Raw genomic sequence first — 27,707 nt, 5'->3', positions numbered from 1 at the left:
CCTAAACTGAGGAAAAAAAAGGATTTTTGTACTCACCGTAAAATCCATTTCTGAGTTCATAGACGGACACAGCATCCTTTGACCTTAGGGTTATGTTCCTCCTACCAGGAGATTTTAGGCAGAATTCTTACAGCACCCAAGGTGTTAAAACTTTCCTTCATGCCGCTCCTCCCAGGGGGCGTGGCTCCCCCAGGCATAACCCACACCCTGCTCCAGCAGCTTCAGTTCGTAACAAGCAGTACAAACCAAAGAGGGGTGGGTGCTGTGTCCGTCTATGAACTCAGAGAAATGGATTTTACGGTGAGTACAAAAATCCTTTTTTCTCTTTCGTTCATAGACGGACACAGCATCCTTTGACCTTAGGGACGTCCCCAAGCAGTGTCAAAAAAACGAGGGGTGGGAAAAATAACACAGCAAACAACAGGTTACACCCCAAACAAAACCGGAGTTACTCAACGGAGGAACTCCAACCTTAAACTGCCGCCTGTAACACCCTGCGGCCGAATGAGGCATCAGAAGATGCACTCACATCCACCTTATAAAACTTTGAAAAAGTGTGGACCGACGACCAGGTCGCAGCCTTACACACCTGTAACACAGAGGCTTGGTGTCGGAAAGCCCAGGAGGCTCCAATCGCCCTGGTCGAATGCGCCGTGACCCGAAAGGGAGGCGCCCGCCCCTTCAGGGCGTAGGCCTGAAGCACAACCTGTCGGATCCACCTGGAAATGGTGGCCGACGAGACTGCCAGGCCCTTACTGGGACCGGACACAGACACGAACAGCGAGTCCGACTTCCGGAACGGAGCTGTCGCCGACAAGTAAACTCGAAGGGCCCGAACCACATCCAGAGAATGTAAAACGGCTTCCTTCGGGTTCTTCGGCTGAGGACATAATGATGGAACAACAATGTCCTCGTTAATGTGAAAGGCCGAAACGACCTTCGGAAGAAAAGAAGGTCGCGGGCGCAGCACCGCCTTATCCTGATGGATGACCAAGTAGGGGGCCTTGCAAGACAAGGCCGCCAGCTCAGACACTCGTCTGATAGAGGTAATAGCTACCAGAAAGACCACCTTCTGCGACAAAGTCAGCAAGGGGATCTCCCGAATGTCCTCAAAGGGGGCACGCTGAAGCGCCGAGAGGACCAAGTTCAAGTCCCAAGAAGGTAGCGGAGGGCGCACCGGGGGGGCCACATGCCGGACCCCCTGCACAAACGTGCGAACCAAAGAGTGCGCTGCCACGGGACGCTGAAAATAAACAGCCAGAGCAGAAATCTGACTCTTGATCGTGCTCAAGGCAAGAGCCTGGTCCACTCCCCGCTGTAGGAACAGCAGGATCCGGGACACCACGTAAGTACGGGGGTGCCACTTCATCTCCTCACACATAGAGATGTATGCTTTCCATGTACGATGATAAATTTTTTCGAGAAGTGGACTTCCGTGCACGTATCATGGTAGAGATTACCGGGCCCGACAGGCCCCGGTCCTTCAGTACCTGGTTCTCAACAGCCACGCCGTTAAAGCCAGTGACCGTAAAGCAGGATGGAAGATCGGGCCCTGAGACAGGAGATCTTCCCTCAGAGGCAGGCGTCAGGGGGCGTCTGCCACCAGACGTACCAGGTCCGCGTACCAAGAGCGACGCGGCCAATCTGGGGCGATCAGGATCGTTGGAATCCCTTCGGCTTCCACCCTGCGCAGCAGGCGGGGTAGGAGCCTTAGAGGAGGGAAGGCGTAAATCAGGTGATATTGACCCCAGGGAGCCACTAACGCGTCCGACGTGTCTGCCCACGGGTCCCTTGACCTGGCCACAAACCGTGGTACCTTCCGATTGAGACGGGACGCCAGAAGGTCCACGTCTGGAGTGCCCCATTTTTGACACAGGATCTGAAAAACCTCCGGGTGGAGAGACCACTCCCCTTGATCCAGAGTCGTGCGACTTAGGAAGTCGGCTTGCCAATTCAGAACTCCCGGAATGTATACCGCTGACAGGGCCGGAACGGACCTTTCGGCCCACCGAAGTATGTGAGCGACCTCCGTCGCCGCGGCCGAGCTCCTTGTGCCGCCCTGATGATTGACGTACGCCACGGCCGTGGCGTTGTCGGACTGGATCCTGACAGGACGGCCCTGCAGCTCCAGGGACCACCTGACAAGGCACAGCTTGATCGCTCGGAGCTCCAGGATATTGATCGGCAGGCGGGACTCCTCCTGAGTCCAACGCCCCTGGGCTGACTGGGTGCCCCAGACGCCCCCCAGCCGAAGAGGCTGGCATCCGTCGTGACCACTGTCCAGCGGCACGGAAGAAAAGACTTCCCGGACCGAAGAACCGGAGACGTCAGCCACCATGCCAGGGAAGACTTGGCCAGATGGCTCAACCGAATCTGGCGATCCAGAGAAGATGGGACCCTGTCCCATCGTGACAGAATCTCCTTCTGTAGTACCCTGGTGTGGAATTGGGCATACGGAACCGCCTCGAAGGAGGCCACCATCAGACCCAGAACCCGCATGCAGAAGCGAAGAGACGACCACTTCTGGGTCGACAACTGTCTCACTGCAGATTGCAGGGTCCGCAGTTTTTCCGATGGGAGGAACACTTTTGCCTCCCCCGAATCCAAAACCAGCCCCAGGTGTTCCAGCCTCTGGGACGGAACCAACACTGATTTTTTGAGATTCAGAAGCCAGCCGAACTCCTGCAGAGTCCGACACGTGATGGACACGTCCTCCTCTAACTCTGAGCTTGAAAAAGCTCTCAGGAGAAGGTCGTCCAGGTATCCCACGATAGCGATCCCTCGCTGCCTTAGCAAGGCCAGGATCGGGGCGAGCACCTTGGTGAACACCCGTGGTGCCGACGCCAGCCCGAACGGGAGGGCCACGAATTGATAGTGGTCCTCCCCGATCGCAAAACGCAGATACCTTTGGTGGCTTGTGCAAACGGGGACATGCAGGTATGCGTCCATGATGTCCAAGGACGCCATGAAGTCCCCCTGGTGGAGGGCCGCTATGATAGAACGGACCGACTCCATCCTGAATCGCTGCACCTTGACAAAGGAGTTGAGGGCCTTTAGGTCCAGGACAGGGCGAACCCCTCCCTTCTTGGGAACCACGAACAGATTGGAGTAGAACCCCCGAAACCGTTCCAGCGAGGGAACCGGCACAACCACCCCTCTGTCCAGAAGATCCTGGACAGCCCCGGACAGGGCTAGCCGACGATCCGGAGGAAGCTGAACCAGAAGCAGCAACAGCGTTATCAGAAGCAATGGGGCCTGTCGTGGACGTCCCAAAGCGGAGCTGAGGGCCGGCACACGCTCGAAGGCCGAACCTGGGGGGACTACAAGGGTCGAGGACCCAGCCTGTCACCCAGTCGGCTGTTGATAGAAGAATCGCAGGATTCAAAAATAAAAATAAAAATAAAAAAGCGAGGAAAAAACTCGCAAAATGCAAAAAAATTTGCAAGAAAAAACTCCAGAGTCCAGGACTCCAGAGAGAGCCTGACTCTCCTGACGGTTAGGCAGAAACAAACTGAAGCTGCTGGAGCAGGGTGTGGGTTATGCCTGTGGGAGCCACGCCCCCTGGGAGGAGCGGCATGAAGGAAAGTTTTAACACCTTGGGTGCTGTAAGAATTCTGCCTAAAATCTCCTGGTAGGAGGAACATAACCCTAAGGTCAAAGGATGCTGTGTCCGTCTATGAACGAAAGAGAAATAGGATTTTTGTACTCACCGTAAAATCCATTTCTCTGAAGTTCATGGACGGACACAGCATCCTTTGGCAGTAGGGTTATGCACCTTCCTTCCAGGAGAGTTTAGGCAGAATTTACAGCACTTAAAGCATTAACAACCTTTCCTTAGTGCAGCTCCTCCCAGGGGGCGTAGCTCCCCGGGCATAACCCACACCCTGCTCTAGCAGCCTCAGTTCATAACAAGCAGTACAAACAAAGGAGGGGTGGGTGCTGTGTCCGTCCATGAACTTCAGAGAAATGGATTTTACGGCGAGTACAAAAATCCTATTTTCTCTTTCGTTCATGGACGGACAACAGCATCCTTTGACAGTAGGGACGTCCCCAAGCAGTGTCAAAAAAATTTGAGGGGTTAGAAAAACACAGCAAACCAAGCTTCACCCGAAACAGAACCGGAGTTACTCAACGGAGGAACTCCAACCTTAAACCTTAAAGGCATCAGAAGATGCAATCACATCCACCTGGTAAAACGTTGAAAAAGTGTGGGCCGACGACCAGGTCGCTGCCTTACACACTTGTAACACAGAGGCTTGATGTCGGAAAGCCCAAGAGGCACCGATCGCCCTGGTCGAATGCGCCGTGACCCGAAAAGGGGGCGCCCGCCCCTTCAGGGCATAGGCCTGAAGCACAACCTGTCGGATCCACCTGGAAATGGTGGCCGACGAGACTGCCAGACCCTTTCTGGGACCAGACACCGACACAAACAGTGAGTCAGACTTCCGGAACGGAGCCGTCGCCGATAAGTAAACTCGAAGGGCCCGAGCCACATCCAGGGAATGTAAAATGACCTCCTTCGGGTTTTTCGGCTGAGGATATAAGGATGGAAGAACAATGTCCTCATTAATGTGAAAGGCCGAAACGACCTTTGGAAGAAAAGGTGTTTTTTCTGGTAGCTATTACCTCTATCAGATGGGTGTCTGAACTGGCGGCCTTGTCCTGCAATGCCCCCTACTTGGTCATCCATCAGGATAAGGCGGTGCTGCGTCCGCAGCCCTCTTTTGTGACAGTCAACACAGGTATCTTTCGAATGTCCTCAAAGGGAGCTCGCTGAAGCACAGAGAGGACCAAATTCAAGTCCCATGTGGGCAGTGGAGGGCGCACCGGAGGGGCCACATGGCGGACCCCCTGCACAAACGTGCGAATCAAGGAGTGCGCTGCCAAAGGACGCTGAAAGTAAACAGCCAGAGCAGATATCTGGCTCTTGACCGTGCTGAAGGCGAGAGCCTGATCCACTCCCCGCTGTAAGAACAGCAGAATCCGGGACACCACCTATGTACGAGGGTGCCACTTCATCTCCTCACACACAGAGATGTAGGCTTTCCACGTACGATGGTAAATCTTTTGTGAAGTAGACTTCCGTGCACGCAGCATAGTAGAGATCACCGAGCCCGACAGGCCCCGGTCCTTCAGTACCTGGCTCTCAACAGCTACACCGTTAAAGCCAGCGACTGTAAAGCAGGATGGAAGATCGGACCCTGCGACAGAAGATCTTCTCTCAGGGGTAGACGCCAGGGGACGTCTGCCACCAGACGCACCAGGTCCGCGTACCAAGAGCAGCGCGGCCAATCTGGGGCGATCAGGATTGTTGGAATCCCCTCGGCTTCCACCCTGTGCAGCAGATGAGGAAGAAGCTTCAGAGGAGGAAAGGCGTAAATTAGGCGATAGTGACCCCAAGGGGCCACCAACGCATCTGACGCGTCCGCCCACGGGTCTCTCGACCTGGCCACGAATCGTGGCACCTTCCGGTTGAGGCGGGATGCTAGAAGGTCTACGTCTGGAGTGCCCCATTTTTGGCACAGACCCTGAAACACCTCCGGGTGGAGAGACCACTCCCCTTGATCCAGAGTTGTGCGACTTAAGAAGTCGGCTTGCCAATTTTGAACTCCCGGAATGTACACGGCCGACAGAGCTGGAACGGACCTTTCAGCCCACCGAAGGATGTGCGCGACCTCCGTCGCTGCAGCTGAGCTCCTTGTGCCTCCCTGATGATTGACGTACGCTACGGCTGTGGCGTTGTTGGACTGGATCCTGACCGGTCGGTCCTGCAGATCCAGAGACCACCTGGAAAGGCACAGCTTGATTGCTCGGATTTCCAGAATATTGATCGGCAGGCGGGACTCCTCCCGAGTCCAGCGCCCCTGGGCTGACTGAGTGCCCCAAACGCCCCCCCCCCCCCCCCAGCCGGAGAGGCTGGCATCCGTCGTGACCACTGTCCAGCGGCGCGGCAGAAAAGACTTCCCGGTCCGAAGCACCGGTGAAGTCAGCCAGTGTGGAATTGGGCATACGGAACCGCCTAGAAGGAGGCCACCATCAGACCCAGAACTCTCATGCAGAAGCAAAGACGACCACTTCTGGGTCGACAACTGCTTCACTGCAGGGTCTTCAGTTTCTCCGTCGGGAGGAACACTCTCGCCTCCGCGGAGTCCAGGACTAGTCCCAGGTATTCCAGTCTCAGAGACGGAACCAACACTGACTTCTGGAAATTCAGAAGCCAGCAGAACTCTTGGAGAGTCTGACATGTGATAGACACGTCCTCTTCTAATTCTGAGCCTGAGGAAGCTCGCAAGAGAAGGTCGTCCAGATATCCCACGATAGCGATCCCTCGCTGTCTCAGCAGGGCTAGTATTGGGGCGAGCACCTTGGTGAAAACCCACGGTGCCGAGGCCAAGCCGAACGGGAGGGCCACAAATTGAAAGTGATCCTCCCCGATCGCAAAGCGCAGAAACCTCTAGTGCTTTGTGCATATGGGAACATGTAGGTATGCGTCCCTGATATCCAAGGACGCCATGAAGTCCCCCTAATGGAGTGCCGCTATCACCGAGCGAATCGACTCCATAGTGAATTTTTGAACAGATTGGAGTAAAACCCCTGAAATCGTTCCAACGAGGGAACCGGTACAATCACCCCCCTGTCCAGTAGATCCTGGACAGCCCCTGCGAGGGCCTGCCGGCGAACCGGAGGAAGCTGGAGGTTGTTTGGGGGACAAGAGAGAAACTATCTTGTACCCCGAGGCAACCACTTCGCAAACCCAATGGTCGGACAGAAGAGACCTCCACCGATCCGCAAAGCCGCCCCCCCACCCGAGACCCGGGCGGGGGCAGACCTTCATGCGGAAGCAGGTTTGTCAGCAATAGCAGGGTCCGATTCAGCGTCAGAGACATCCCCAGAAGCAGGCTCATGGAGGGGGCGCTTTTTACCCCCCTTCTGGGCACTAGCCACTTCAAACCTGGCGAGAAAAGACTCCAGGACAGCCAACATTGCACAAGTACCTAGCTCAGGATCCATAATGCCCCACCGCTGTGTCACCCTTACTGCAAGGCAGAAAAAAAAAACACTGGTCACCTCCTGGCTGCTACAACAGAGTATGGGGGCCCCCTGGGAACTCACCACCCCTCCCGGTGCAGCGTGGTCTGAGAGAAGCCTAAGGTGTGCTGAGAAGCCGGCTGCGCTGCGTCTGTCCCCGCAGGCAGATTTGCGGTCTTTTTTGCAGCGCTAAAACGGTCACACGACGCCAAACGAAATCCAAGATGGCCGCCGAATGTGTAAAAAAAACAGCATAGGACCACAAAAAAATGGCCGCCGAGCTATATAAAGCGTGACTTCGGCAAAATGGCGGCTGTTGCGCATTTAAAAAGACAGTGACACAGCAATACAGCGCAGCACAAAATTCAACCATAGCACGCAAAAGGCCCAGTTGTGAACACACAGCCCCCTGCAGTGAACACACTCATCCCCCGCTACGCACACAGGCCCAGGTGTAATAAGAGACCCCAGAAAGCACCCCCTCACAGCCACTACCCAAATGGGAAAGGAGGGAGTGGAAATAAGGGAGAGATGAAAGCAGGGCAAGCCCTCAGTTAACCTCCCAGGGGAAATTTCCAGCCATACCATCTTACCTGAGCAAGGGGCCACTACTTACCCGTCCTGCGACCACCGGCTGGAGGTATCCCAGACAGATCCAACGTCCGCTAAACAGCATGGCTGTCTGCCAGACACTGTGACAAAGCCATAAAAGACCGGTCATATGTGTGCCCTAGAACAAGATGTTCCCCCGGCCGCCCCTGGAGCAACGGGGCCTGTCTGGACGTCTCAAAGCTGAGCTGAGGGCCGGCACACGCTCGATGGCCGAACATGGGGGGACTACAAGAGTCAAGACCCAGCCTGTCACCCAGTCGGCTGTTGATAGAAGAATCACAGGATTTCAAAAATGCAGGAACAAAATAATAAAAAGCGAGAAAAAAAATTAAAAAAATCGCAAGAAAAAAATCTCCAGAGTACAGGACTCCAGAGTGCCTGACCTCTCCTGTCGTTAGGCAGAAAAAAACTGAGGCTGCTAGAGCAGGGTGTGGGTTATGCCCGGGGAGCCACGCCCCTGGGAGGAGCTGCACTAAAGAAAGGTTATTAACACTTTAAGTGCTGTAATTCTCCTGGAAGGAAGGTGCATAACCCCACAGTCAAAGGCTGCTGTGTCCGTCCATGAACGGAAGAGAGAACATTGTTTTGACAATTGTGACATACGTCTCTTGTGGTTATCATGCAATACAGCAGCCTAATTCAATCTAACAGAACATGTATTAAAGCGGTAAATCTTGTCAGCATAAATGCACAGTGGTACAAGAGATAGAGTTAGGGGACTGGCCAACCATCTACACCATATTTTATGAAATGTTTTACTTCTTTCGAATATCAAAAGTGATCTTATAAAAAGGGGCAGAGAGTCATTGACCAGCTTCAGCCAGATGGTTTGTGTTGGGGTCACTTTCCATGTCAGTAAAAGGGACTTCCTCGCATAAAAGTAAAGGATGCAAAGCAGTCTCTTGGCCTGGGAAGGGATAGTTAAGTCATCAAAAATGCCCAAAAGTTTTTACCTGTGCAGCCCCAAATCTAGGGTTAGTGTCCGCTATGAGTAATACCGTTTTGTGGGGTCTGGATTACTTACCAATTTTTCCAGGGCTGTCATCCAGATAGGGTTATCTAGGGAGCCGAATTGTGCACGTATAGTATGCCGAAGCTGATGATAGTAAAATAAGTAGGTATGTGGCAGATCAAAGTCTATACGAATTTGATAACAGGACTTAAAACTCTGTAGAATATAAAATGTGACAAATATTTGACCCCTTTAAAAAGGACCACCTTAGGGGGTTAGGCAGGGAATATAATTCTTTAAGGGTAGGGCTGAACCACATGGTATTATTGTGGGATGTTGACCAAGAATCTTTAGAAATCCTCGAGACTACAGAATGAGACAGGGATAGAGAGGTATGATCAACGTACCTGGATGGGTCAGGACACAACCTCCATGGCGTGTCTCTAATGAGGAGGCGATTGCCCCCTCTGTAGTAGTACAAGCATTAGTAGAAGCTGGATGTAGCCAGTTGTGAATGTGAACCAGTTGAGATGCAGGGTATTACAGGTAAAAATTAGGGAAAGCTAGGCCTGCCAGATGGGATGGAAGTCTTAGTATTTCAAATCGACCATAAGAACGCAGTGCATATTGTATCAAGACGTTTGAAAATTGATATTTTCCGCGGTTCTATATATCAAGCCAAGCCCCCGGGAAGATATTCTTTGGTGCATCTCTCAGGAAGTGACAAAGACATGGCATTTCTTGCAGGATTCACAGTTCTATTCTGTATTAGCTGAAAATGTTTAGTTGGTCAGCACAGTGGCCAAGTGGTTAGCACTTTTGCCTGAAAGCACTAGGGTCATTGGTTCAAATCCCAACCACAGCACCACTTGGCTGGAATTTGAACGTTCTCCCTGGGCGGGTTACCTACCACACGCCAAGGACATGCTGGTAGGTTAATTGGCTCTGGTCTAAATTCACCAAAATATAAATGCGAGTTAGGGACCTTAGACTGTAAGCTCCTTGGGAGCAGAGACTAATGTGAATGTATAATACATATGTAAAGCACTGCATAAATCTGCAACGTATATACTCGAGTATAAGCCAAGTTTTTCAGTACATTTTTTTGTGCCGAAAATGCCCCCCTCGGCTTATACTCAAGTCACCTTTTTGCGCCTGATCTCCCGGACTTTGGGGACCCGGTACCAGCCGGCCGTAGGTCCCCTGGACCCGGAGCTTGACCCCACTCTTCCTCTACAAGTATGCAAAATTTGTTGTCTGTGGCACCTACGGCCAGGGAGGACAGGTTTTTCAAAGCCGGGCACACCTTCCATAGACTCCCATGTTAAACGTCAGTCTAGGCATGGGCACAGTGAGGCATGCAGATGGACACCCTAGGCTTATACTCGAGTCAAAACGTTTTCCCATTTTTTTGTGGTAAAATTAGGTGGGTTGGCTTATATTCGAGTATATACGGTACCCAAAATGAATGGTTATGCGTTAATTAAAGTCGATCTCCAGGAAGATATAAAAGATACAATAATATAGCTCTGCATTCATTAATAAACCATTAAGAGCATTTTTAAATTCAAGCATTGCAAGTACCTGAATCTGACCTGATATAAGCCTTACAGTCCCTGTACCAGCAGGGCTGGAGTCTGAGTCAAGGAAGCAATTAGCTCATGTACGGATATGAAGCATGCTGACAGCAGGGTAAAAAAAAAAGCAAAGAAAAAAAAAAAAAAAGCAGCGCAACAGGGAGAAGAGCTCTTCATTGTGCTTCTTTTTTTACCGTCTAGTCACAGGATGGGGTGGATCTAGGATGAACTGGGAGAGAAAATCACCGCTCAAGGTAGGTCTATTGTAGGGTCGTTTCAAAAATATAGGACTCCAAGGGTGCAGGCAATGCACTAAGGCAAATATTGGTAAAAAGATGAGGGATGGACAGCCGCACTCCAAACCAAACAGGTTGTCTTTATTCAAATCAACAGCAAGAACACAGCAGATCACAGCAATAGGAACAGGAGAATACCGACGTTTCGCACTGGCTTCAGTGCTTATTCATGGCCTAGAGAGACAAAAAGCATACTACCTAATTTTGGAATTTCTTCTGAAATTATCCAATTATCGCGTCCATCAGACTTATGGCTATGACTCTTATCAACTAACATCAGTAAGGAAATCCCATCACTTAATCATTGTCTTTTTCTCTCATTTGAGCGATTTTACCTATACGGTGTGCTCTAGTAATTATATTATACATATTTCTCTTTTTTCTCATTTTTTTCCTTTCTCATTTTTTATTTATTTATTTTCCAGTTTCTGCCTGCCTCCGTCCTCTTTTTGTCTCTCTAGGCCAGTCTTTTCTATGTGGTCTGCTCTCTGTGTGACAGCCAAGCATAGGCTGTGTAGAGACCTTTCCCTCCCCTAGTGGGCTTACATCTGGGATCTGATCTCGCCACGGCTCACGCCCTTAATCATCTACTCCGTTTGTGCAAGGTAAGGACTGTTTCACAGTCCACAGCTTTTACATGCATCCAGTCCATTTTTACCCTATTTAAATTAATATGATTGTAACGTAATTTACTATACATACTTCGATATATGTATATATTTTTGGTCAATAATACATATTGTGTCTAGAATACTGTAACTTTAGCCTTTCAACCAACGGGCTTGTTTTTTGCTTTTGTTTCTTTTCCTTTTCTTATATGAATAGTATTGGTACACACTATATAATTGGTCTTGATGTCTGTTGATATTTTATTGACATACCTTTTATTCATGTAGATGTAGACTATCACCCTCCACGGGTTCCTGACGAAGCCCTCTTGGGCACAGATGATAGGAAATCTTATACCTTTCATTGTGACATAAAAAATAAAATAAAAAACCTATCAGAGATGAAAATAACAAACAGTTCTTCTTGAGACAAAACAAAGAATGACAATTCTTGATCCATAGCAAAAAAAAATTAAAATAAATTGAGGCCCCATTACTCGATCGCATCCCTAAACGCCTGAAAATATGGCAGAGTTGGGTAGATCATTACCTGCCACAGAACTTTGACCAATTACTACTGGAACCTTGATTGTACACCTATAAAACTACCCACTGATATTTCAAAAAAATTAAATTTCTTGGCTACCATACCTACCGCATCCCCATGTTTTTGAACTGTGCAAGATTCATGGGCTGCTTCACGTTACTGATATTATGGTACATGGGTTTAAATAAATTTAAGATACAAACAACCCCTGAACATGCTTACCATACGCAACCACAACACTGTCCCCAGCTGCATCACCAACCTAGTCTGAAAATACCAACTAAACCGTTCTCTTCATTCCTCCCAAAAGCTCTCCAGCTCCCTTGTCACCTCCTCCCATGCTCACCTCCAGGACTTCTCCAGAACCTCTCCTCACATCTTCTGGAACTCCCAACCCCAATCTGATCCGACTATATCTTACTCTATTCACTTTGCGGTGAATTACATGCGATCTCGCACTACGCGTGAACCGGGACTTAAGAGTGATTGTTTCCAAGAGTCGGGGTTGTCCATTTGTAATAGTTGTTCTGTCTAGGACTCATTTTGCTCCAACTTGTATTTTTATTTATGCCATGCTTGATTTTAACACCCATTATGTATTGTTCATTGTGTTTTAAATGCATAGCAGCATATGTAAAACTAAATTGAATAATAAAGAAATGGGAATTTTTCAAAAAGAATGTGTGGAACCTCACTGCAAAGTATGTTCCCATGGGCAATAAGTTTAAAAGGCTAAAAATAAAACCTATGTGGCTCACGGGCAAAGTTAAAAAAGCTATAAACAATAAGAAAGTAGCTTTTAAAAAATATAAAAATGAAGGAACACTAGTGTTGTTTAAATGTTACAAAGAATATAACAGGATATGTAAAAAGGAAATCAAGGATGCAAAAATTCAAAATGAACGACAGATTGCAAAAGATAGTAGGACAAACCCCAAAAAATTCTTTAAATATATTAATAGTAAAAAGGTAAAGTCTGAGCATGTAGGCCCCTTACAAAATAATCTAGAGTGGGTGACTGGGGACAAAGAGAAGGCAAATTTATTAAATGCTTTCTTCAGCTCTGTGTATACAATGGAGCATGGGGGAGCTCATGTCCAAAATGGGGGTGGGAGTGACACAGCCCCAAATCCACAATGGCTCAAAAGTGATATGGTCCAGAAATATTTAGACAGAATAAAGGTGGATAAAGCACCTGGACCAGATGGCATCCACCCACGGATCCTAGGTGAGTTGAGCTCTGTCATTTCAAAGCCACTGTATCTAATATTTAGGGACTCATTAATGACAGGAATAGTACCACTGGATTGGCGTAGAGCCAATGTGGTGCCTATATTTAAAAAGGGAACAAAGTCTTTACCAAGTAACTATAGACCTGTTAGTCTAACTTCTATAGTTGGGAAGATACTGGAACGTTTAACCAGTTCCCGACCCCCGCATGTACATGTACGTCCACAATATGGCACGTACAGGCACATGGGCGTACACGTACGTCCTCGCCTATTAGCGGGTGGGGGGTCCGATCGGGACCCCCCCCGCTACATGCGGAGGTCGGGTCCGCTCGGGGAGCGATCCGGGACCACGGCGCGGCTATTTGTTTATAGCCGCTCCGTCGCGATCGCTCCCCGGAGCTGAAGAACGGGGAGAGCCGTGTGTAAACACGGCTTCCCCGTCCTTCACTATGGCGGCGCATCGATCGCGTCATTCCCTTTATAGGGAAGACACGATCGATGACGTCATTCCTACAGCCACACCCCCAAACAGTTGTAAACACATACTAGGTGCACCCTAACTCCTACAGCGCCACCTGTGGTTAACTCCCAAACTGCAACTGTCATTTTCACAATAAAGAATGCAATTTAAATGCATTTTTTGCTGTGAAAATGACAATGGTCCCAAAAATGTGTCAAAATTGTCCGAAGTGTCCGCCATAATGTCGCAGTCACGAAAAAAATTGCTGATCGCCGCCATTAGTAGTAAAAAAAAAAAAAATAATAAAAATGCAATAAAACTATCCCCTATTTTGTAAACACTATAAATTTTGCGCAAACCAATCGATAAACGCTTATTGCGATTTTTTTTACTAAAAATAGGTAGAAGAATACGTATCGGCCTAAACTGAGGAAAAAAAATGTTTTTATATATGTTTTTGGGGGATATTTATTACAGCAAAAAGTAAAAAATATTGCTTTTTTTTCAAAATTGTCGCTCTATTTTTGTTTATAGCGCAAAAACTAAAAAACGCAGATGTGATCAAATACCACCAAAAGAAAGCTCTATTTGTGGGGAAAAAAGGACGCCAATTTTGTTTGGGAGCCACGTCGCACGACCGCGCAATTGTCTGTTAAAGCGACGCAGTCCCGAACTGTAAAAACACCTTGGGTCTTTAGGCTGCATATTGGTCCGGGGCTTAAGTGGTTAATAAAAGACCACGTGGATGAGTTCTTGCAGGAAAAAAACTATTTAAGCAGCAGACAACATGGATTCATGAAAGACAGAAGTTGTCAGACAAACCTGATTTCCTTTTATGAAGAGGTAAGTAAAACCCTGGACAGAGGCGTGGCTGTGGACGTGATATATTTGGATTTTGCAAAAGCGTTCGATACAGTTCCGCACACACGGCTCATGTGTAAGGTAAGGTCTACAGGATTGGATATATCAGTTTGTAAATGGATAGAAAATTGGCTGAAAGCCAGAATTCAGAGAGTCGTGGTTAATGATTCTTACTCTGAATGGTCCAATGTTATCAGTGGTGTACCCCAAGGTTCAGTGCTGGGACCCTTACTTTTCAATATATTTATAAATGATATTGGGTCTGGGATCAAAAGTAACATTTCTGTCTTTGCAGATGACACCAAGCTATGCAGTGGAATAACGTCCTTGCAGGATGTCTCCAATTTACAAGCTGACCTCAATGCTCTGTCCAATTGGGCGACTGAGTGGCAGATGAGGTTTAATGTTGATAAATGTAAAGTTATGCACTTGGGGGCTAAGAATATGCATGCATCATACATACTAGGGGGGAGTACAACTGGGGGGATCTGTAGTGGAGAAGGATCTGGGGGTTTTAGTTGATCATAAGCTCAATAATGGCATGCAATGCCAAGCTGCGGTTTCCAAAGCGAGCAAAGTCCTTTCTTGTATTAAGAGAGGTATGGACTCCAGAGACAGAGATATAATTTTGCCCCTGTACAAATCATTAGTAAGACCTCATCTGGAATATGCAGTTCAGTTTTGGGCACCAGTTCTCAAAAAGGATATCGGAGAACTGGAGAAAGTGCAGAGAAGAGCAACCAAACTGATAAGAGGCATGGAGGAGCTCAGCTATGAGGAAAGATTAGAAGAACTAAATCTATTCACTCTTGAGAAGAGGAGAATTAGGGGGGATATGATCAACATGTACAAATATATAAGAGGTCCATACAGTGTACTTGGTGTTGAGTTATTCACTTTACGGTCATCACTGAGGACAAGGGGGCACTCTTTACGTCTAGAGGAAAAGAGATTTCACCTCCAAATACGGAAAGGTTTTTTCACAGTAAGAGCTGTGAAAATGTGGAACAGACTCCCTCCAGAGGTGGTTCTGGCCAGCTCAGTAGATTGCTTTAAGAAAGGCCTGGATTCTTTCCTAAATGTACATAAAATAACTGAGTACTAAGATTTGTAGGTAAAGTTGATCCAGGGTAAATCCGATTGCCTCTCGGGGGATCAGGAAGGAATTTTTTCCCCTGCTGTAGCAAATTGGATCATGCTCTGCTGGGGTTTTTTGCCTTCCTCTGGATCAACTGTGGGTATGGAGTTGGGTGTATGGGATTGTATTGTGTTTTTTATTTTGTTTGTTTATTTTTTTGAGGTTGAACTGGATGGACTTGTGTCTTTTTTCAACCTGACTAACTATGTAACTATGATGTACAGTACAGACCAAATGTTTGGACACACCTTCTCATTCAAAGAGTTTTCTTTATTTTCATGACTATGAAAATTGTAGATTCACACTGAAGGCATCAAAACTATGAACACATGTGGAATTATACATAACAAAAAAGTGTGAAACAACTGAAAAAATATTTCATATTCTAGGTTCTTTAAAGTAGCCACCTTTTGCAGCAGACACATCTCTAGAACTGTTAAGGAGACTGTGTGAATCAGGCCTTCATGGTAGAATATCTGCTAGGAAACCACTGCTAAAGAAAGGCAACAAGCAGGAGAGTCTTGTTTGGGCTAAAGAACACAAGGAATGGACATTAGACCAGTGGAAATCTGTGCTTTGGTCTGATGAGTCAAAACTTGATATCTTTGGTTCCAACCCCTGTGTCTTTGTGTGACGCAGAAAAGGTGAGCGGATGGACTCTACATGCCTGGTTCCCACTGTGAAGCATGGAGGAGGAGGTGTAATGGTGTGGGGATGCTTTGCTGGTGACACTGTTGGGGATTTATTCAAAATTGAAGGCATACTGAACCAGCATGGCTACCACAGCATCTTGCAGCGGCATGCTATTCCATCCGGTTTGCGTTTAGCTGGACCATCATTTATTTTTCAACAGGACAATGACCCCAAACACACCTCCAGGCTGTGTAAGGGCTATTTGACCAAGAAGGAGAGTGATGGGGTGCTACCACTTGAAGCTCATCATCAAGAGAATGCCAAGAGTGTGCAAAGCAGTAATCAAAGCAAAAGGTGGCTACTTTGAAGAACCTAGAATATGAAATATATTTTCAGTTGTTTCACACTTTTTTGTTATGTATAATTCCACATGTGTTCATTCATAGTTTTGATGCCTTCAGTGTGAATCTACAATTTTCATAGTCATGAAAATAAAGAAAACTCTTTGAATGAGAAGGTGTTTCCAAACTTTTGGTCTGTACTGTATGTGGTTCCTGATCGTCAAAAATATTGAACAAGAAAATAACAGTGTATTAAATAAAAGTAACAAAAAAGAAAAGGGGGGGGGGGACGGGACTCACTGGGTACTAGGTTATGACTAGTGATCAAGTTCTTAATAGGGAAATAAAAACTTCCTTTATGCCGGCTAAGGCAACAGCCAGTCAGGGAAGGTTTGAGTGGGCAGTTGGAATACCAATACTTGATTCAATTGACATCATTCAGTGGCATGCCACATGTAGAACATCAAGTCATATATATATATATTATACTTTTATTCTAACATTATTAAAAAGCCAGTAGCGTGAAATTGTGAAAGGGACTATTGCCGATACAAGGCTATTTTTTAGCATTTAGATGCCATACTGTATAACAGATGTCATTGTGTATTTTTATACCTTGAATATGTCTTTTGGCTCATGTACATTTAGAATGCGGTCCTCTAAAACCCCTAAACCCGCTTACCATACGTAAACATGCGTGGAGATGTTAGCTCAATATTCAGTAAAGCTCCGAGGTGATTCAACACAGCACATCTATATCCATTTTTCTGAGCATGGTCCACAAAAGTCCGAATATACTGCTTCTCGCTGTGATTGGCTATTCCAGTACATATAACCACAGTGACATTATCTGTAGGATGAAGAGAATAAAGATATTTTTAAGCAGATATAACCCCCTCTCTTCATCATTGCACCCCCCCATTCTTTCCCACCTTTACCTTCCATTTTTCATAGATAAAGGTGTCCCTTTGCACACAGGTGGACCGATCGGGTCTGCCTGTTAAGTTTTTTTAGGCGGACCCAATCGGACCATCCATTGCCCTCTATGGAGTGACAGGTGTCAACGGACATGTGTGTTAACACCTGCCGACTTTCATTCCGATCCTAAAAAACAGACTGAGGGTTCCCCATCCATCTGGCGGAATGTGTAAACCAACAGGCGGTCTGTTTACATCCTAGTGCCCATAGAGAGCGGGCTGTGTCTGTTCTGCAAAAAAGGAGAAGACACAGACCTATCATCTGCCTGTTCAGCATGGGGGGGGGGGGGTTTAGAGGGAATCATTGGACAGATTCCCCCCTGAGAAGGCAGACTCCACCCCATCACAAAGGGGCCCAATAAATATAGCGCTCATTAATTTTTTAGCAGGCCCTTGGGGCCCCTCATGAAACAGGGCAGTTGACAAGCAGATGATAGGCCTCTTTACTGCCCGTTTTAACCCCGAGATGCCCACACCACAATCACGTGCATTACACGTTGTAGTGCAGCCCTTTCATCTGAATGAGTCACGCTGACCAGCAGCACTGCAACGACATGACAAATGAGGCTTTATGTGGAAAAATGTAAAATAATGCATTTGGGTGGCAAAAATATTAATGCAATCTATACACGGGGGGGAAATCTAGGGTTAAAAAAGGACCTGGGGGTCCTAGTAGACGACAGGCTCAGCAATGGCATGCAATGTCAAGCTGCTGCTGACAAAACCAACAGAATATTGGCATGCATTAAAAAAAGGATCAACTCCAGAGATAAAATGATAATTCTCCCACTCTACAAGACTCTGGTCCGGCAGCACCTGTAGTATGCCGTCTAGTTATAAGGATAGGTTATGAGCACTGAACTTGTTCTCTCTGGAGAAGAGACGCTTGAGAGGGGATATGATTTCAATGTACAAATACCGTACTGGTGACCCCACAGTAGGGGACACGTGGCCATTCACTAAAACTAGAAGAAAGGCGGTTTAACCTTAAATTCTCTTCCACAGGCGGTGGTCTCAGCAGGGGCGGGCATTGATTGTTTCAAAAAACTATTAGAAAAGCACCTGAACGACCACAACATACAGGGAAATACAATGCAATACTGACATATAATCGCACACATAGGTTGGACTTGTGTCTTTTTTCAACCTCACCTACTAAGTAACTATGATATGTATAAAATATGTAACTATAGAGCTGTATACTCTCTCTTTTCTTATAAATAAGAAAAATTCTAAAACTGAGGCGATTTACCCATCCACACATTTGAGGTGGATAGGGAAATTTTCCCCATTATGTTATTGTGTTCCGACAGCGGGACTCCCCTGCCATCAGAATACACCAATCAGCAGTGAAGCCCATTGGCCAATACCATCAGAGATGCAGGCTTTTGAACGGAGCACTGATAACAAGCTGAAGATCCCTCTCCTCTGCCATCTCTCTGATGGTGTGGGGGGCATTAGTGTGTATGGAATGGGCAGCTTGCACATTTGGAAAAGCACCATTAATGCTGAAAGATATATTCAGGTTTTAGAGCAGCATATGCTCAGCAAAGAATGGGACAAAATTCCTTTCCCAAAACTCCAGCAACTGCTCTCCTCGGTCTCCAGAGTGTTGATATAAAAAAAAAAGGGAGGAGGAGATGCTAAACCGTGGTAAACATGGTCTTTTTTAGAACTGGCGCTATATTTTGCCAGCTTTTTGTTGCCCAACTTTGAGACATGTTGCTGCCATCAATTTAAAAAAAATGTCCTTTTATTTTCTTAAAAGTATTTGCTCAGTTTAAACATTTGATGTTTTTTTATGTTCTATTGTGAATAAAATATGGGTTTATGAGATTTGCCAATCATTGCATTCTGTTTTTATGTAGATTTTACACAGTGTTCCAAACGTTTTGGAAATGGGGTTGTAAATAGTGCCCACCACCTCTTCATGTATGTACAAACCTCCAGTGCAGAGCTAGTGGCTCAAAGAGGTCGAAGGTTGCAGTAGCTCCATCAGTTACTTCCTCAGACCGTACGGGTTTGGAGAGCTGACCCGACACATCTTTCCATACAGTGCTGTTTGGATATGTCCACTTTTTCCCCAGATGATAGGTGGAATGTACCTATCAAATCAAAACAAGAAGTATATAAAACGCAAAGGATTTAGGCTGATTAACATCTAAACAGCTGTACATACTAATGTATAAGGCGACAATGTATGTGTATACAAAGCATTACTCATGGCTCACCCATCTCTTCCAGAACAGCAATAATTCACTGCCTATCTACCCTTATATCTTTTGCTCTGTGTGCTCATTTGTCATGAATGAGTAGCAACCCTGATAAGCGGTGAGCTCAGTCATTCGGACTAGGATAAAAACCTGCCAAGAGGCTTTCACCTGCATAGGCCAGTCACCTGCGACCAGGGCATTTTCTGTTTTTCAGCAACATGTATACAAGGAAAGTGTATGTGTGTATGAATGTGGGGCGGAATGCCCTGGCTGTGGATGATTGGCCTTTACAGGTGACAGCCATTGGCTGCCGCTGCTGTCAAATCACAGCCAGTGAGGAGGGGGGCGTGTCTTATGGATGTATACAGGAGGCTCAGGAGCGAACACGTTCATTGCCCCATAGCAAGCGGCTTGGCATTCAGGCAACACAAGGGGGAGGAGCACCAGCAGGGGACCCCAGAAGAGGAGGATCAGGGCTGCTCTGTGCTAAACCATTAGACAAAGCAGGCAAGTATAAAAAAAAATGCCTCCAATAACAAAGAGCCCTTATGTAAAAGCACATACAATGAAAAATTACACTGAAAGCTTTCAGCATTTTATGTGAGCATATGGTCAGATAAAAAAATAAATGAATAAGCTCTTGGAATGAGGATGTTTGGAAAAAAGTGGAGTTGTTAGTTACTTACAATATACAAAATATCAACATTACTTTCCTGCTTAATAGATTGAATAGCAGGAGTTGGACCAAAGCCACTCAGAGACCTAAGAGGGTGGGCGGACGAGCATAAATGGGCCTGCTGTGCTCAAGCACCTGGTGATGTTACAGAAACAACTATTTTCTGCTCAATATAAAAGGATTGTGCATGTGAATGGAAAAGTAAAGCTGGCCATAGACGGTTCGAAAGGAACTGGCTGAGATTCGATCCATGTATGGGCTGTCCCACTGATCGACTTGGGTACAACCAGCATGTTGGATTTCTACCATGCAATTATTGCCAGCGGCTATAGCTGCTTGCACAAATTGACTGTGTTCTCCTGGTAGGAGAAACCCCCCCCCCCCCCCCACCGCCGGGAGAACACAACAGCTGCATGGAAGGGATTGCCACAACACTGACTGTGTTGATGGGGGGAAAATCGAGCATAAACTATTGCCTGCCTTAGGATGAGGTAAAAGACTGTTGCTAGACAGCACTGTGGCTGGTGATCTCATACAGAAACAAATAGCATATGGGGATTTGCACATGGCAGCCTGAATCCTCCTCTTCTCTGGTCCCTCTTCGCTGCTCCTGCCTCCTCCCTCCTGTCGAGTGTACCAACTGCAAGCAGCTTGCTATGGGGGAATCTGAACTGCAGCACGGCGTGTCCATTCAGACAGAGCTGCCGTTCGGCCCCGCACCCTCCTCTCTCCTGATTGGGTAACTGACTTTGACAGCCACAGGAGCCAATGGCGCCGCTGCTGTGTCTCAGCCAGTCATGAAGTGACTCGTGGACATAGAAAGGTACACGGGTAGGTATTAGGGGCACTACTGCACACAGAAGACTTATGGTCACAATAGAGGAGAACGTCTTTCCAGCAGGGACAGAACTGCAACAGAACAATTCTTTTGGTAGAGTCAGGAAACACCAGATCCTTCTGGGGTGTTGGGATCTGCAGGGACACTGTCGTCACTTTCTGCTGCATGGGTAAGACAACAAACATCTCCCTTCTGGTCTTCTTACCTAGATTACCGTAGTGTATAAAGGGGGCGCTAAAGTCAATAGTGATAATGCATAATAATAATAATAAAGTGGGTGAAAATTATATAAGATGGTCCTTCTGAACCAACAGTAAGCAGAAATGACACTAATCCGACAATAATAACAGACGGTGACACAAAACTACATAAATGAATGTGAATACATAAATAAATGAATAAATAAAGTCCATTCATGAGTTTCCGTGTTGGAGAGTACTAGAACTCAATATTACAGTGCTGGAAATTCGATACAAGAGATGTCCACCTCCACCAAGATCAGAATTATCCCCAAAAAGGTGCACAAATGGATGGCTCCATACCACAAGGTGTTGACCTTTTTAATTAAAAAGAGGTCAAGTAAAGCATTGGTCACAGAACCAGTATTCCAGGATTCAACTGCGCGGCTCTACGTTCCCTTAGTCCAATCAATCTCACAGTATCAAACAAAGAGAGAGGGAAACCACCATAGTGAAGTACTATTTATTAAAAATTCCATAAAATATTGCATCGCCAAATGGCCTCTTACTTTTGGTGGTGCCTTGGACCTGGCACTGAGGCTAGTCAGCGTTGCGAAGATGATATGGAGAGGGTTCCTCGCTGGGGAAGCTGGCGTGCGTTCCAATCCGGAGAACCAGCGGTACCGGAACTGGTTACGTACAATTACGCACTTCAGGTCCCGCTGGTTCTCCGGATTGGAACGCAGGTCCAAGGCACCACCAAAAGTAAGAGGCCATTTGGCGATGCAATATTTTTTGGAATTTTTAATAAATAGTACTTCACTATGGTGGTCTTGCTAGCAGCATTTTTGAAGCGTTGGAGGAGCGATGTGTATACCGCTCCAGCCCATTGAATTCAATGGTACACCGCTGCTATACCGCCGGCAAAGTGCCTCTGCAGAAGCGGTTTGCATGGTTTTTAACGCTTTCTCAGCTGCTAGCGGGAGGTAAAACCGCACCACCAGTAGCCGAATAGCGCAGAAAATCCAACAGTAAAGCATCACTAAAAATAGACGCCGACGCACCTCCTGCCCCAGGGTGAAAGGGGCCTTAAAGTGTATGTATTCCAAAAAAGATTTTTTAGTTTTAGTTCGAGAAGAGTTTAAAACTCCTGCCAGTGTTTGTTTTTTTTGCTGTATGTGAACCGCTGGGGAAGTTCCCTTCACTCCCCGTTCAACAGGACATTAGAGGAAATTTCCCAAACAAGAGCAGAGGTAGCCGTTCCAAACATTTCCTGAATGGAAATTACAGAGAGAGCCCTGCTATCAGAAAACAATGTCACAGCAGGGGAGACTCCTCTGATGAAAACAGCGTTCGTTGGCTGTTGAAACTAGTCAGCTTAACATCAGCACATCCTCTGGGAACCAGCAGCTGATGAGGATATTCTCTGTCTCTTCCACCGGCTTCCTGTGCTCTCTGTTTGGCTGCCTGACTTCACACAGGATCACACCTGAAGCTTGCCTGCCATCTGCATGGTCTTACTGCAGCACGGATCACACAGTGGAGAAGCAGTGTGCTGCTGTCTTTTCCTGTGTGTGTGCTGCCCAGCACATTGAAAACCCAGCTTGTGTCCTGTGAGTATAATGGGGTATTGAGAGGCTAAACAGGTGAAGGACTGTTATCAACCAGCTGGTGAGCTCTGCCACCTCTACCCAATGTTTTTCATTATGGACATACCAGCTCGACCCCTGTATTTTACACTCTCCCCCATATTTGCAGCCCAGCGCCATACTTGTGCTATATATGTACCTATTGAAGCCTGTGCATACTTGCGCTAATCACACTAATGTTTTTCTATGGACTGTATCTGAGTTCTATTACCATTGTGATTAGCAAGTTTTTGTCCTACTGACAAAGTGACAGATCTACCACATCCATCCAACCAACACCCTTATCTCTGGATTCACCCTTTTCAAATAGCACATTCATCTCACTGGAAACCCCCCTCCCCCTTCTACATACAAGACTGTTCAATATACTAAAGTCTGGGATTGTTCCCACTCTGAGCTGTGCTCCACTAAATTGTGTGCCTGAACCTGGTGTGTTTGGTTATTGGGTTATTTATGTGTGATGCGCAGCTGAGATTCCCCTGATTTTAATTGACAACGTTGTCTTTTTTAACTGTGATACCACTCTGTTTATCTGCCATTTTCTATGTTCTTTGTTGCACTATATATTTTTTCTATTTAATAAAATTCATTCTTTTATTCCATATTGTTCCAATTTTGGTCTTCTTCGGGGAAACTATTTTTTCTCGTTTTGTTGTTATTTGCGCTTGACCATTAGAACTGCATCCCTTGTGGATGAAGTTGGAATATTATTTTATTGAATTATTTTCAGATATATGATTATTGTAAAAAAAAAAATTGATTCGGTTGATCCAGGCTAAAACCACATTTTCTTGAGACTCCTCCAGACACCTTGTTTGTGTGGATGGAGGAATCTGTTCTTTTTTTGTTCTGTTTAGCCCAATGACTGAACAAAAAAAGGACATAAATAATGGTGGCCAACTTCACACAGCTCTTCCTGGAACATCTGGAAGATTTCCCCTTACCTTTTGTTGTAGTCATCAGGACAAACCGTGATAAATCTCCCCAGGGAGACACAGAAAAGGAAAAACCTGATAGAGAGTTCTCTTCCCCTTTCCCACTCTATCCAAACCGACAAGATATTTCTCTGTTATCTTTTCTTTATATTGTGATCTACATGACCTCCAATAAAATGTTTTTATGATCACCCCATAGAACCATAGGAAATCCTACATCCCTTTATATAAAGCATTCATTTACTAAATCCCATTTTTGCTCGGCTCTGATAAACACCCTTCACTGCAAGAATCTCTACCACTCATAGTCTACCAAACCACAAGATTTACTAAACTATCACAAGTGTGATGAGGAAGGCTCGCCATTACATTGTCAACATCCCTGGCTGTAAAAAAACAACAACATTTATATCAATTACTTTGAAGGAAATATTATATTTTGTACTCACCACTGCGGGTTCACTGCTGCTGGCGTTGCCATTGTTCCAAGTCAGAGCGGCACAGAATTCACCTAGAAATAATGAATAAATGTAAACATCAAGATGTAGAGGAACTGAGAGATCCACATGGAGTAGCTGGGAACTGGTCACTAAAGAAGTGCTGGACATTTCTAGCAGAATGCAGTCATTAGAGCAGGGGTTGACAAATTTGCTTGGAATCTAGGAGCCAGCTAAAAAAGTTAGGAGCCAGAAAACGCGCCCCGTCCCGACGAGCTTGCGCGCAGGAGCGAACACATACGTGAGCAGCCCCCGCATATGTAAACGGTGTTTAAAACACACATGTGAGGTATCGCCACTATTGGTAGAGCGAGAGCAATAATTCTAGCCCTAGACCTCCTCTGTAACTCAAAACATGCAATCTGTAGATTTTTTTAAACGTCGCCTATGAAGATTTTAAAGGGTAAAAGTTTGTCAGCATTCCACGAGCGGACGCAATTTTAAAGCGTGACATGTTGGGTATGAATTTACTCGGCGTAACATTATCTTTCATAATACTAAAAAAAAAATGGGGATAACTTTACGGTTTTATTTTTTAATTAAAAAAAGTGTAATTTTTTCCCAAAAAAGTGCGCTTGTAAGACCGCTGCGCAAACACGGCGTGACAGAAAGTATTGCAACAATCTCCATTTTTTCTCTAGGGTGTTAGGATAAAAAATATATATAATGTTTGGGGGTTCTAATTAGAGGGAAGAAGATGGCAGTGTAAATAGTGAAAAATTACATTAGAATTGCTGTTTAACTTGTAATGCTTAACTTGTAATACCACCAGAACCACTTGTAACCACCACCAGATGGCGCCAGCTTACACATCTGGTGGTAATAACTTGTAATACCAATGGCTCACCACCAGATGGAGCCAGCTCACAAAAAAATTTTTTTTTTTTTTGCCCCCCTTCCAAGCCAAGTCGCCAGGACCCTATTTCTAGTCGCCATGGCGACCTGGCGCCCGGGATTTGTCGAGCCCTGCATTAGAGATTCCACTAGAAAGGTGCAGAGGACACGGCAGAGGTGTTCTTCATTGTCATAATTGGGCAGATGAAGACAATCAGATCTATTTTGCTGATAATGACAGAGTATGTGCTGTACAGATCAGGGCTCATTCACAGGCACTGTTCAAACCCACTAAATGCAAAACAACCCCACTGTGTGCATTGCATGTGATTGCAGGGCGCTTGCAGAGTGGCCTCATTGACTTGGATGGGCTGCACTGGGCAGGAGAGGGGGTAGAATTCCTGTGGCGTGTGTATACTCCTGGCTGCCATTTCTTCAGCTAAAGGGAGAAACAGTGGTAAGAGAATGGCTCAACCACACAATTTTACTGACCTTTAACAACATGGGCCCTAAAGGCTCATGCACAATGCCCCATTTTTATTTTACCTGAGTGCAGGTTATTGTTTTCTATAGGCCCACACACACAGCCACATAATAATCATTATTGTCGGTGAGCAGTCATGACTGGTATCTTGCATCTCACAGTCATATGGACTTGGATGGCCCATTCAGGGGTAACAGCCACCAGAGGCTTTTCTTCGAATCATTCATGGATTGAATTTCTCTTTTTTTTTTTTTTTTCAGAGCTTAAGGATAATGGCACAGCACAAAATAGAACTTGAAAGCTTCATGGACCATTAGAGGCCATCTCAGCTGAGGAGCAGAGGCTGTTCGATGGTTTTGACTTTCTCTGCGATAAATGGAGCCAAAACATACCAGCTCATGGGAAATGGACATAAAATGGTGGAAGGCATTTAAGACCTAGTGCTCTTTCCCAAGTATCTACCACCATTTCCAAAGTCCATCAACAGTAAATGGATAAGAAAATAAATAAAAAAGTTAGCTAGGTAGTAAGGTAGGCAAGTAAAAAATAAAAAAAAGTTAGGTAGTTACAGTACATATTATAAGGAGAGTTCTGAAGGTAGAGATTAACCCTAGATTTTATACCACACAGCTAAAATCATTTACCAGCATATATGCAAGAGGGAAGGTATACCCTCCACTCAAATCTACCGAACCAATTTGTACATGTACATAAAATTAGAGGTCGACTGATAAGGGATTTTCGCTGGCCGATGCCGATATATGTTGCCGATTTTTGCGGCCGATCCCCCATCTCAGAAAATCTAGGGTGGAGAGGTGGGGAGGAGGTTATTGTTTAGGGGGGAGAGGTGGGGTGCAGCCTATTCGTATCCCATCATTGCCACCTCATTAGTGCCCACGAGTTCAGCCTGTCAGTGTCCATCAGTGCAGCCTGTCAGTGCCACATCAGTGCCCAATAGTGCAGCCCATCAGTATCCATTAGTCCCCACCAAAGCAGACCGTCAATGCAACCTCATCAGATTCAGTGCCACCTCATTAGTGCCCACCAGTGCAGCCTATCAGTGTCCATTCGTGCCTGTCAGTGCAACCTCATCAGTACCCACCAGTTCAGCCTGTCAGTGCCACCTCAATAGTGCCTTCCAGTTCAGCCTGTCAGTGCCACTTCATTGGTGTCCATCAGTGCAGCCTACCAGTGCCAAGCTCACCAGTGCAGCCCACCAGTGCCAAGCTGTCATTCATTGCCACCTCACCAGTACCCAGCTCACAGTGCCAAGCTGTCATTCAGTGCCCACCAGTGCCAAGCTGTCCACTGCCACCTCACCAGTGCCCACACCAGTGCCAAGCTCACCAGTGCCCACACCAGTGCCAAGCTGTCATTTACTGCCACCTCTTCAGTGCCCACCAGAGGAGTGCTCCCGGCTCCGTTCTGTCCCCTCGCATGGCAAAAGACAGCTCCATTCGTCCCCTGATGTGCCGCGGGGCCTGCCTCTGCCTCCAGACTACAATCCCCAGAATGCAGCGCGGCCAGGAACAGCCAATCGGCGGCCACCGCTGCCGACTTCCTCCACTGGGGGAAAAAAAGTCATGTAGCGGCCGTGATAGCAGCCGTTTAAAATAGACAGTGGGTGGGAGGGCGGCCGGAATTTCCACCCAGCACACCCTTGCCTCAGATCTCCAACAATCGCACTTTTTTTAGATAATAATCGGCCGATGCCGATTTCTTTAAAAAGGCTAAATATCGGCCGATATATCGGTCGACCTCTACATAAAATGATTGGGTAGTGACATTTATAGATAAAATTGATCCAGGGAAAATCTGATCGCCTCTTGGGGGGGGGGGGGGGGATCAGGAAGGAATTTTTTTCCCTGCTGTAGCAAATTGGATCATGCTTGGCAGGTGTTTTTCGCCTTCCTCTGGACCAACAGTAGGTGAAGGATTGAGTATATGGGATTAAGGAGATTTTTTTTATTGGTTGAATTACATGGACTTGTGTCTTTATTTAACCTAATTTGTAGATCACATATGTCAAATATCTGGGGTTAGGAAAAAAGAGGGCAGGGGGGATAGAAAGGGAGGGTCAGAAGCAACACAGACATTAGGATATGAAGGCAGGAGCAGTAGGAAGAGGGTGGGGGGGGG

At 46.5% G+C, this 27,707-nt stretch overlaps 1 long non-coding RNA gene across 1 annotated transcript in view; it reads right to left on the bottom strand.

The window, feature by feature from the left end:
- The window catches only part of LOC120931213, a 61,526-nt gene that overhangs the window by 12,162 nt on the left and 21,657 nt on the right, over positions 1–27,707 (bottom strand). Inside the window, exons 2-5 of the long non-coding RNA XR_005747842.1 lie at positions 24,203–24,264; positions 19,208–19,368; positions 16,969–17,136; positions 11,348–11,432 (exon numbers count right to left, since the gene is read on the bottom strand). This is a non-coding gene — a long non-coding RNA (uncharacterized LOC120931213). The remainder of the gene's footprint in view (positions 1–11,347; positions 11,433–16,968; positions 17,137–19,207; positions 19,369–24,202; positions 24,265–27,707) is intronic.

This window comes from Rana temporaria, chromosome 3 (genome assembly GCF_905171775.1).
Source record: "Rana temporaria chromosome 3, aRanTem1.1, whole genome shotgun sequence".
Taxonomy (NCBI): Eukaryota; Metazoa; Chordata; class Amphibia; order Anura; family Ranidae; genus Rana; species Rana temporaria.
This window is presented reverse-complemented; position numbering and strand designations above follow the sequence as displayed.